The sequence below is a fragment of the Bison bison genome, unplaced genomic scaffold, assembly GCF_000754665.1.
Source record: "Bison bison bison isolate TAMUID 2011002044 unplaced genomic scaffold, Bison_UMD1.0 scf7180017864333, whole genome shotgun sequence".
Classification (NCBI taxonomy): domain Eukaryota; kingdom Metazoa; phylum Chordata; class Mammalia; order Artiodactyla; family Bovidae; genus Bison; species Bison bison.
The window spans coordinates 4,704,024-4,713,474 of NW_011494905.1; positions in this window are offsets into that span (position 1 = coordinate 4,704,024).

The following is a 9,451-nucleotide window of genomic DNA, read 5'->3' on the forward strand; positions in this document are numbered from 1 at the left end:
ATTGCTGGATCATAAGGCAGTTCTATTTCCAGTTTTTTAAGGAATCTCCACACTGTTGTCCATAGTGGCTGTAACTAGTTTGCATTCCCACCAACAGTGTAAGAGGGTTCCCTTTTCTCCACATCCTCTCCAGCATTTATTACTTATAGACTTTTGGATCGCAGCCATTCTGACTGGCGTGAAATGGTACCTCATAGTGGTTTTGATTTGCATTTCTCTGATAATGAGTGATGTTGAGCATCTTTTCATGTGTTCGTTAGCCATCTGTATGTCTTCTTTGGAGAAATGTCTATTTAGTTCTTTGGCCCATTTTTTGATTGGGTCATTTACTTTTCTGGAATTGAGCTGTAGGAGTTGCTTGTATATTTTTGAGATTAGTTGTTTGTCAGTTGCTCTTATTTTCGCCCATTCTGAAGACTGTCTTTTCACCTTGCTTATAGTTTCCTTTGTTGTGCAGAAGCTTTTAAGTCTAATTAGGTCCCATTTGTTTATTTTTGCTTTTATTTCCAATCTTCTGGGAGGTGGGTCATAGAGGATCCTGCTGTGATGTATGTCGGAGAGTGTTTTGCCTATGTTCTCCTCTAGGAGTTTTATAGTTTCTGGTCTTACGTTTAGATCTTTAATCCATTTTGAGTTTATTTTTGTGTATGGTGTTAGAAAGTGGTCTAGTTTCATTCTTTTACAAGTAGTTGACCAGTTTTCCCAGCACCACTTGTTAAAGAGATTGTCTTTAATCCATTGTATATTCTTACAGAAAGAGAAATTAAGGAAACAATTCCATTCACCATTGCAATGAAAAGAATAAAATACTTAGGAATATAACTACCTAAAGAAACTAAAGACCTATATATAGAAAACTATAAAACACTGGTGAAAGAAATCAAAGAGGACACTAATAGATGGAGAAATATACCATGTTCATGGATTGGAAGAATCAATATAGTGAAAATGAGTATACTACCCAAAGCAATTTATAGATTCAATGCAATCCCTATCAAGCTACCAACGGCATTCTTCACAGAGCTAGAACAAATAATTTCACAATTTGTATGGAAATACAAAAAACCTCGAATAGCCAAAGCTATCTTGAGAAAGAAGAATGGAACTGGAGGAATGCAGGCAGATTCTTTACAGTTTGAGCCACCAGGGAATCCCTCCCTACCTACTTAACCCCAACTGAATGCTAACCTAACTCAACTTCCCTTTAACCGTATCTCACAAATATGACACCCAACTTGAGGGGAAGAGTGATGAAGGGGGAGACAGAATGGAAAGGAACAGTACTTCTAACCAATTTCAGTTAAATAAAATTTATTTTTGAAAATTAAGGGTGAAAAAGAAGCAAGAAAAATTGACATAGGAATACATTGCTAGGGCCCCTCTCAAAGCCTAAGAAGGGACCCATTAGGGGAGGTACTTTGAAATTTAACCTTTATTAGCTTCATATCAAATTCATTCTGGCCCAAGGATTATGGAATGAGTAATAAATTTGGAGTGCAAAATCTTGATTCTAGTCCTGGTTTTCCCAGTGATTCATTATATGGGCCTTGGACAAATAATTCATCCCTGGCTCCTCAGATATTCCTTTACAAAATTGGAGTTTTGAATAGATAACACCCAGAGTTCTCTTCTCCCTCTGACATTGAGTTGCATCCAGTAGAGCTGGCTACAATAGCAAAATACACATAAACGGGCACCTTCTTGCCTTCACAGTCTCAGGCCACGTAGGCTCTAGGCCTAAATTAGAAGGCAGAAGCAATCTGGGCTATCTCCTCTATTTTAGAGGCAGCTTGGTTTTCAAGAATGCCTTGGTTTTCAAGAATGCAGTTATCTCTTCTCAGGGGAAAAGGTGTAGTCTTTCCAGGGACTCTAGCCTCCTGTGTATCCCAGTGATACTGTGATTCACTACAAGACTGATGAGGTACTTGTTTCCATGGTGACCACTTCTGCTCTTCCCAGCAGCTGGAGGGCTTAACCCAGTCCTGACACAGCTTCCTCAGTTGGGCTGGGCATCCACTTAACCAAAGCATTCAGGGCAGGACTTGACAGCTCGGCACTTTGGGCCCTGGAAGAGATTCCAAAAGAGAGAAGGCTGGGCGCATGGTAAAACGCCTCATCTGTGCTCTCATTTTTTCCATGGGTTAAGGCCTCAAGAGGTGTGTCATAGCTAGAAAGGAACGTTAATGGCTAAAAAGTCTTAAGAGACTCTCAAATACTGAATTAAACATTTCTTAGTGTGATGGGGGAGGCTGTCCAATAAGATTTCCCCATACCATTTGCTTCTGACCTTCATAGACCAATCTTCTCTCTGTTCTGCTCCATTGGGCTAAGCTGGTTACATCTCAGTCTCAATAAATACACTTATTTCACCACCAATCAATTCTCTGGCAGTTTCTAAGTCTGTTCTTCTCAAGCTGCTTTTCCCTAGGTCTGTCAATATAAAACCAAGAGCCATTTGCTTGAATGGAAAACCATGCCTAAAAGTTAACAGACAGTCACAGCTGTCTGTGTTAGGAGGATTCAAGCTCGAGTACATCTAAAATAGAACTCGGCCACACAGGGCATGGAAACATGCCGTGCTCAACACTGCCAGGGAATGCGGCCCTGAAGCTTGGGTTTTCACGCCTCAAACTCATTAAACCCCCAGGCTGCATTTCACACATCATGTCCCTCCAGAATCTCTGGCTTCCTTCCTTCAAACAGAACATTCTTTTCTTCCTCAGGTGGCTTCAACTGGTCCTTGACTTGGTTATTGATACTATTACTCACCCAGAATTTTCTGAATGCCAAGGCTACTCTAGGAAACAGAATGTCCCTGGGAGGGAAGACTTGCTCTAATTATTAGAATTATTGGATAATAGGCATGTAGAGCTGGAGGGGATCCTAGAAATCATGTAATTCTACTACCATCATCCTACAGTTTGGGCAAAGAAAAACACCAAAGTTTACACAGTGATTTTGGATCATTACCAAGAAAGTGGGAACTGACTCCTTGCCCTGTATTTATTTCTATTAGACCAGGGGTCCCCAACCTCCAGAATCTAATGCCTGATGATCTGAGGTGAAGCTAATGTAATAATAATAGAAATAAATTTCACAAGAAATGTAATGCGATTTAATCATTCTGAAACCATCCCCACATTGCCCACTCTCTGGGCCATGGAAAAATTGTCTTCCACAAAACCAGTCCCTGGTGCCAAAAACATTGGGGTCTTCTTTATTAGATCATTTAAAAATTGAATTGCTATTCTTAAAACCAAATAATTTTGTGAAGATATTTTAGGTAAGTTTTATGGAGGTAACTATGTACTACAATCATCAAGTCAATTGCTTTAATCACTTACTTTATTTAGTTTTGGAGTAAAATCTAGCCTAGAAGAGTCAAAGAGATTATCCCCTGATATACACACACATCCCAGATATTGTTTTCATTATCCAAATCTCCATGTACAAATGGTATAGACATATATTCATTCAAGAGACCATCAAACTATGGGCTGTGTGCAGGTGCTATCTCTGGTCCTATGGAGTAGTAAGAAGGGAAATAACATAATGCCAAGGTGGATTCCCCAACACAGCAAGAGAGCTACCATGGCCCTCTCTCATCCTTGAATTCCGTGGCTGTAGGCAGGACAGATTGGGATACATATTTTTAAAAGAGTTAGTATGGCTAAAGGAAAGAAGAAGAGAGAAGGATTAATTTAAACTAGGTCCAAGTAAGGCTTTAGGGAATGTAGCATATGAACTGGTCTTAGAGGATGGGTAAGGATTTCACATGCACACCACGGCAGAGGAGCGATCATCAAAGAGGGGGAAACAATGTGGACACTGAATGGAGGTGGGGCGGCCACTGAGCTTGTTGGTGCTAACTTGTGACCAGTGGATCTGCATCCCATGGCTGAATCAGAAGGAGGAGGAAGCACATGAGTCTACTCAGGAAGGGAATTCTAAAGGAGCCAGAATTCCCACATCTGGGAATAAACATTAAATAGGTAGGACTTTCAAATGTTGAAACTCCCTTGTTTTAGCTATTTTCCTATAATGAAGTCTCAAGAGCTTCCTGCTTTCCTATGATCAAATTCTGGTTTTTACTTGCTAACACTGAGATTTTAGACAATTGGTCCAGTTCTCTTGGAGCCTCTGTTTTCTTATCTGTGTACCTCGCCTAGGGTACTTGTGAGAATTTAAATAACAAAGCCTGAAAATTGCTCAGAGTAGTACCTGGAACATATTAATATTTTAAATTTTCCCTGTGAGTTCAGCCTCACAAGGCACAAAGATGGGTATGACCACCAGGCTAGCTGGATCAATTACTGAGGCTTGGGTTTAATTGTGACAAAAAAAAAAGAGTATGATTATGTGCAGGGTGATAAACTATCAGGGTTTGTCCAGGACTGAAGCGTTTCCTGGGATATGGGGCTTTAATTGCTAAAACTGGGGCAGTCCCAGGAAAATCAGGATGGTTGATCACCTTACTCTTGTGATTGAGAGCAGGGGCTCTGGAGCCAGATGATCCAGGTTCAGATCTTAGTTTTGCCAGTACCATGTGCATAACCTTGAACAAGGTTCACAACCTTTTGTGCTTCAGTTTATTCATCTGTAAAATAAAAGTTAAAATAATAGTGCTAACTTTATAAAGTTGTTATGAAGAGTAAATACATTAATATATATAATATTAGCTCTTATTAGTAGTAGAAGATAACAAACCATCTTTGTCTTTACCCACCCAAGTTCCTTCAATAATAATTTTAAAAGAAAAATTGTTAAAAAGAATCAAATTAATTTCTACTGTGTACTTACATACTCTCTATCTTCTCAGTGGATTTGAGGTGGAATAAAGAAATCTCTTCTCTGGATGTCCATGGCTCCCTGGGCTCGCCCCGTCCTCATATTCATGGCACTGTATTGCTTGGTATTTTGCACCACTAAGTGAGAGTATTTGAGGGGAGAATGTGGCTTATCACTCAGGTTCTTTCTACTCTCCCTGAAGTGGGCAGTGTGGTGAGTGAGAGATGCCCAGGGCTGGGAGGATGCTGTGCTCTGTCCCAGGTTCGACCTTGGCCACAGCCTTCCGTCTGTGGATCTCGGCTTCCTAATCCTTTAAACAAGGGGGCTGGGTGCCATGATTCCCAAGGTCCTTTCTTTAGCTCAGGAGACAGAGAAGGGAGAAGCAGACAACAGCAGTCTCCTTGCATCTCCCAAGACGTCTCTCTGTCCTAAGGAGAGGAATTCTGAAGCCTCACACAAAGGCTAGTGGAGGCTCTGCCCCCTCTAATTATGGCCCATTAAGGCCCCAGATCCCTCCTGTCTGCAGAATGTGCTATTTAACATTCTCCATGGCGGTACCTTCGCCAAGGACTCAAGCCATTGCACTCACTTCTGTTGATGTTTATGTTGAGAAAGTAGATAATCCTCACTGCAGTGACAAGTTGATTGAAGCAAGTAAAACCTGAATAGGGTTTAGAATTCTAATTGCTGACAGATTCATAATGGTGTGTGAGCCTGGTGTCTGCCTGGCTGCCCTGCTGTTCAGAACAAAGTGCAAAGTTAAAGAGAATATTGTTTCTGGTATGAGATTTCTCAACTTCAGAATTGTTTCTTTTCTGAATGGAGGTGTGGGAGAGAAATGTGGCTTTCTAAAAATGATGAAGAAAAAACACCCAGAGGACTTAAACTAAGAGGAAAGGGATAATTAGGTGGGGTTTTCCAGTGAAAAGATAAATGTGGAGACCACTGTAGGGGAAAAACATCTGAGTTCATATGGATGGTGACATTGTATCACTTAGGGCAGGTCACTTAACCTCTGTGACCTGCCTGTTAAACAAGTCTATTAGATTGAAATAGTTTACAATTTTCTTGCCTTACAGGAGTTTTCTACTAAATATTTCAAGGAAAAATAATATACAATCAAACAAAATCAGCATAGATTTTAATACCCCTATACCTCTGGCATGAGCTGTGAATATATATCATCCACTGATGTCTCTGTGAAATTATACAAAATAGATTGCAAGGATTCACAAATTTCTAATATCTACTGTCCTTGGGTTGATAAGGAGGGAAGTAAGACTAGGGGTTGGGTAAAAAGTATTTCAATTGTATATGCATAATTGTATTTCTTGTATAAAATAGTTGAAAGAGATATAGCAAATATGAAGAATTATCAGTTATGAATAGTGGGAAGTACAGGTGTTGTAATAGTTAAGTGCTTTTTGTAATTCTTTTTCTCTAAATTTAAAACATTTGACTAAATATTGTTGCTTCTTCAAATTCTAGTGTTTTGTATTTTGGTAAGACATCCTTTTTGAACCTCAGCTTCCTTATTTATAGGATAGGAAAGTAGGTCTAGGTGATCTCTAAGATCCTTTGAATCTTTCAATTCTACTTCTGGTAAGGAAATAAAACAAGGTGGCTATTTGATAGGGCTGCTTCTGCTGCTAAGTCACTTCAGTCGTGTCCGACTCTGTGTGACCCCATAGACGGCATCCCACCAGGCTCCCCCGTCCCTGGGATTCTCCGGGCAAGAACCCTGGAGTGGGTTGCCATTTCCTTCTCCAATGCACGAAAGTGAAAAGTGAAAGTGAAGTCACTCAGTCATGTCTGACCCTCAGCAATTCCATGGACTGCAGCCTACCAGGCTCCTCTGTCCATGGGATGTTCCAGGCAAGAGTACTGGAGTGGGGTGCCATTGCCTTCTCCGAGATATATAGTTAACATTTGAAAATCACCTCCAGTATTTCTCTACCTCTGTAGAAATGACCACTATGATGAAGAGAAAAGTGCTGATTATTTGAGACTAAGAACGGGCTCTTGGAATGAAGTGTGATTTGGGAATTAGAAAATTCAGGATTTTAGTCCTGCCTATAATACTCTCCATCTAGGTGACTTTGAACAATTCACTTTAACCTCTTGAGGCCCTGGTTTCCTCATTTGTAAAGTCAATGAGTTGGACAAGGTGATCTTAATAGTTTCTTCCATAGGAGAAAAAAGTGAATCAAAGATTTTACTTGATCATAAAACAACTCTGGGAGAAAGATGCCAAAAACTAGCAACAGATCAGGAATGTCACAGGTAGGGTTCCTAGCAATTATAGCAATTAGACTTAGCAGTCTTTAGGTAATCTAGAAGCCAAGAATTCCAGTTTTACTTCAAAGGGTCCTCATTCTTTCAGTTCTTTATCTCTGGACTCTTTTTATGCCATCTTCTCTATAGCATGTGTACTATATACTGTTCTGCTCTTGTGTTATCCTGGGCTTCTTATCTCTGTATCCTGAACATTATATTTCTCAATGCTTTGATTATTCTCCATGAAAAAAAGCTATATCGATACCCATTTGAGATTTGTCAACTCCAGTGGAAACTATATATGTAAGTGTAGGTTCCCAAGTAGCACAGGTTTAGAGAATCCACCTGCCAGTACAGGATATGCAAGAGACGTGGGTTCGGGTTCGATTCCTAGGTTGAGAAGATGTAGTAGAGAAGGAAATGGCAACCCACTGCAGTATTCTCACCTGTAAAATCCCATGGACAGAGGAGCCTGTTCCTCTGGGCTATAGTCCATGGGGTCATAAAGGGTCGGACACAACTAAGCAACTGAGGACAGATAAGGTCCTCAGTCGCTTAGTTGTGTCTGACCCTTATATATGTATATATAAACTTTATATATAGTTTGCAGTTTATATAGTTATATATATATAAACTTTATATAAACTAAATAAATAATACTTTAGAAATAAGAAATAAACTTTAGTTCTCTCTCTATATATACACACACGCACACACACACATACACACACAAATTTGAGATTTTTCAACCCCGGGGAGGGGGAATATATATATATATATGTATATATATGTATTGTACCTCAGGCGCTTTGTTTTGGTTTTTTAACCACTTTCATTTTTAGGAGTATCCCTCCAGTGAACACTCTGTGTAGCTTCCTAAAACTTTGGTGTTGAAAATCCTTTGGAATTAATAACTTCATGTTTATAATAAATAGCTTTTTTACCTACATATCAGTTGTTATTACTAGGCGGAGTTAAGGATGGTTTTAAGGATGTGGAATTCTTCTTTTCAGAAATAAATTTTATAGAAATTTTATTCTATACTCTTATTACTATATTATTTTGTCTCTTCATATCCTAATCTCACATCAATCTGACATTTTTAGAATCATCCCTTGAATCTATACAAGTCTTTCCCCAGGAAGATACGAAAAGCTTCAGGCACAGTATGAGCTAATAAATTGACAGTTTTTAGATTAAAGCAAATGCAGAGACAATGATTAAAGAGCTTCTACACTAGTAAAGTGAATAATAAGCACTCAGAGATTGTCCGTGGATAAAGGATCCCTTTGGGCATATTTCAAAGTCCATTCAGTGGCCAGGGGTTGGAGGGCTCTTCTAGAAGGACATACTATAAATCACTTGCTCTTCAGATTCTTTTCTAAGGAAACAGAGTTTGAAACCATGACTCAGGCTTGCCAAACAGATTTCAAACCTGTGGTTCCACAAAGTCTAAGAATTCTGAAGTTGAAACCACTGAGTTATGTTTTCAGCATCAAAAGCCAATTGAGCATGGATATTCCCCTGGCATCTTGTGGACACTAAAATGGCACAGTCCTCTACCATTCTCTAGCTGTTTTTTTTTTTTCCAATCATGACTTTCATTCTTTATTACAGATGGTTATAAATTCAGGAAAAGGTACCTGCTGGCCCCTCCAAATCCAACAAACACAATTTAGACATTATGAATACTGAATCTTTTTGTTAGCTTATAACACCTGCCTTTTCAGAGCTGTTGATTTTTCTTTAATGAAAAGTCTCACCCTGACCAGCTTAAAGTGTAATTGACAGAGAGAAAACATAGCCCGGATTATTGTCACTGTTGATGGACCATGAAGAAGACAAAACCTGATGACAGTGACGTGTGTGTGTGGTGGGGAAGTCTTAGTGATACTGTATTTTATAATCCATTGACAATCAACATGTGTTTATGGAAATCACTCTGTTACTGGATTTCCATCACAAACCTTGGGAAAGAAGGTTGAGAGAGTGAGGGGAGAGCAAGAAAGATTTGAATTACCTTTGAGAGAGATCATGTATCTTCTATAGGGGTTGATTTCTTGTAACTAATTTTTGCCTTAGGAAGAATAAGAGGAGTCAAATGATTACCCTGAAACTACTGTTTTTTTTTTTTTTAATTGACCTCAAAGAAATACAATATCTTGATATTAAACTAGAAAAAGAGGATTGAGGATTATGTAGCTCATTCTTATTGAATGACAAGGAAAACAAATGATGAAAGCCCACGATCACACAATTACTGAGAACCAGAATTGGAAGTTGTATCTATTTTTTTTTTCTTTTAAATTTTATTTTATTTTTAAACTTTACATAATTGTATTAGTTTTGCCAAATATCAAAATGAATCCGCCACAGGCATACATGT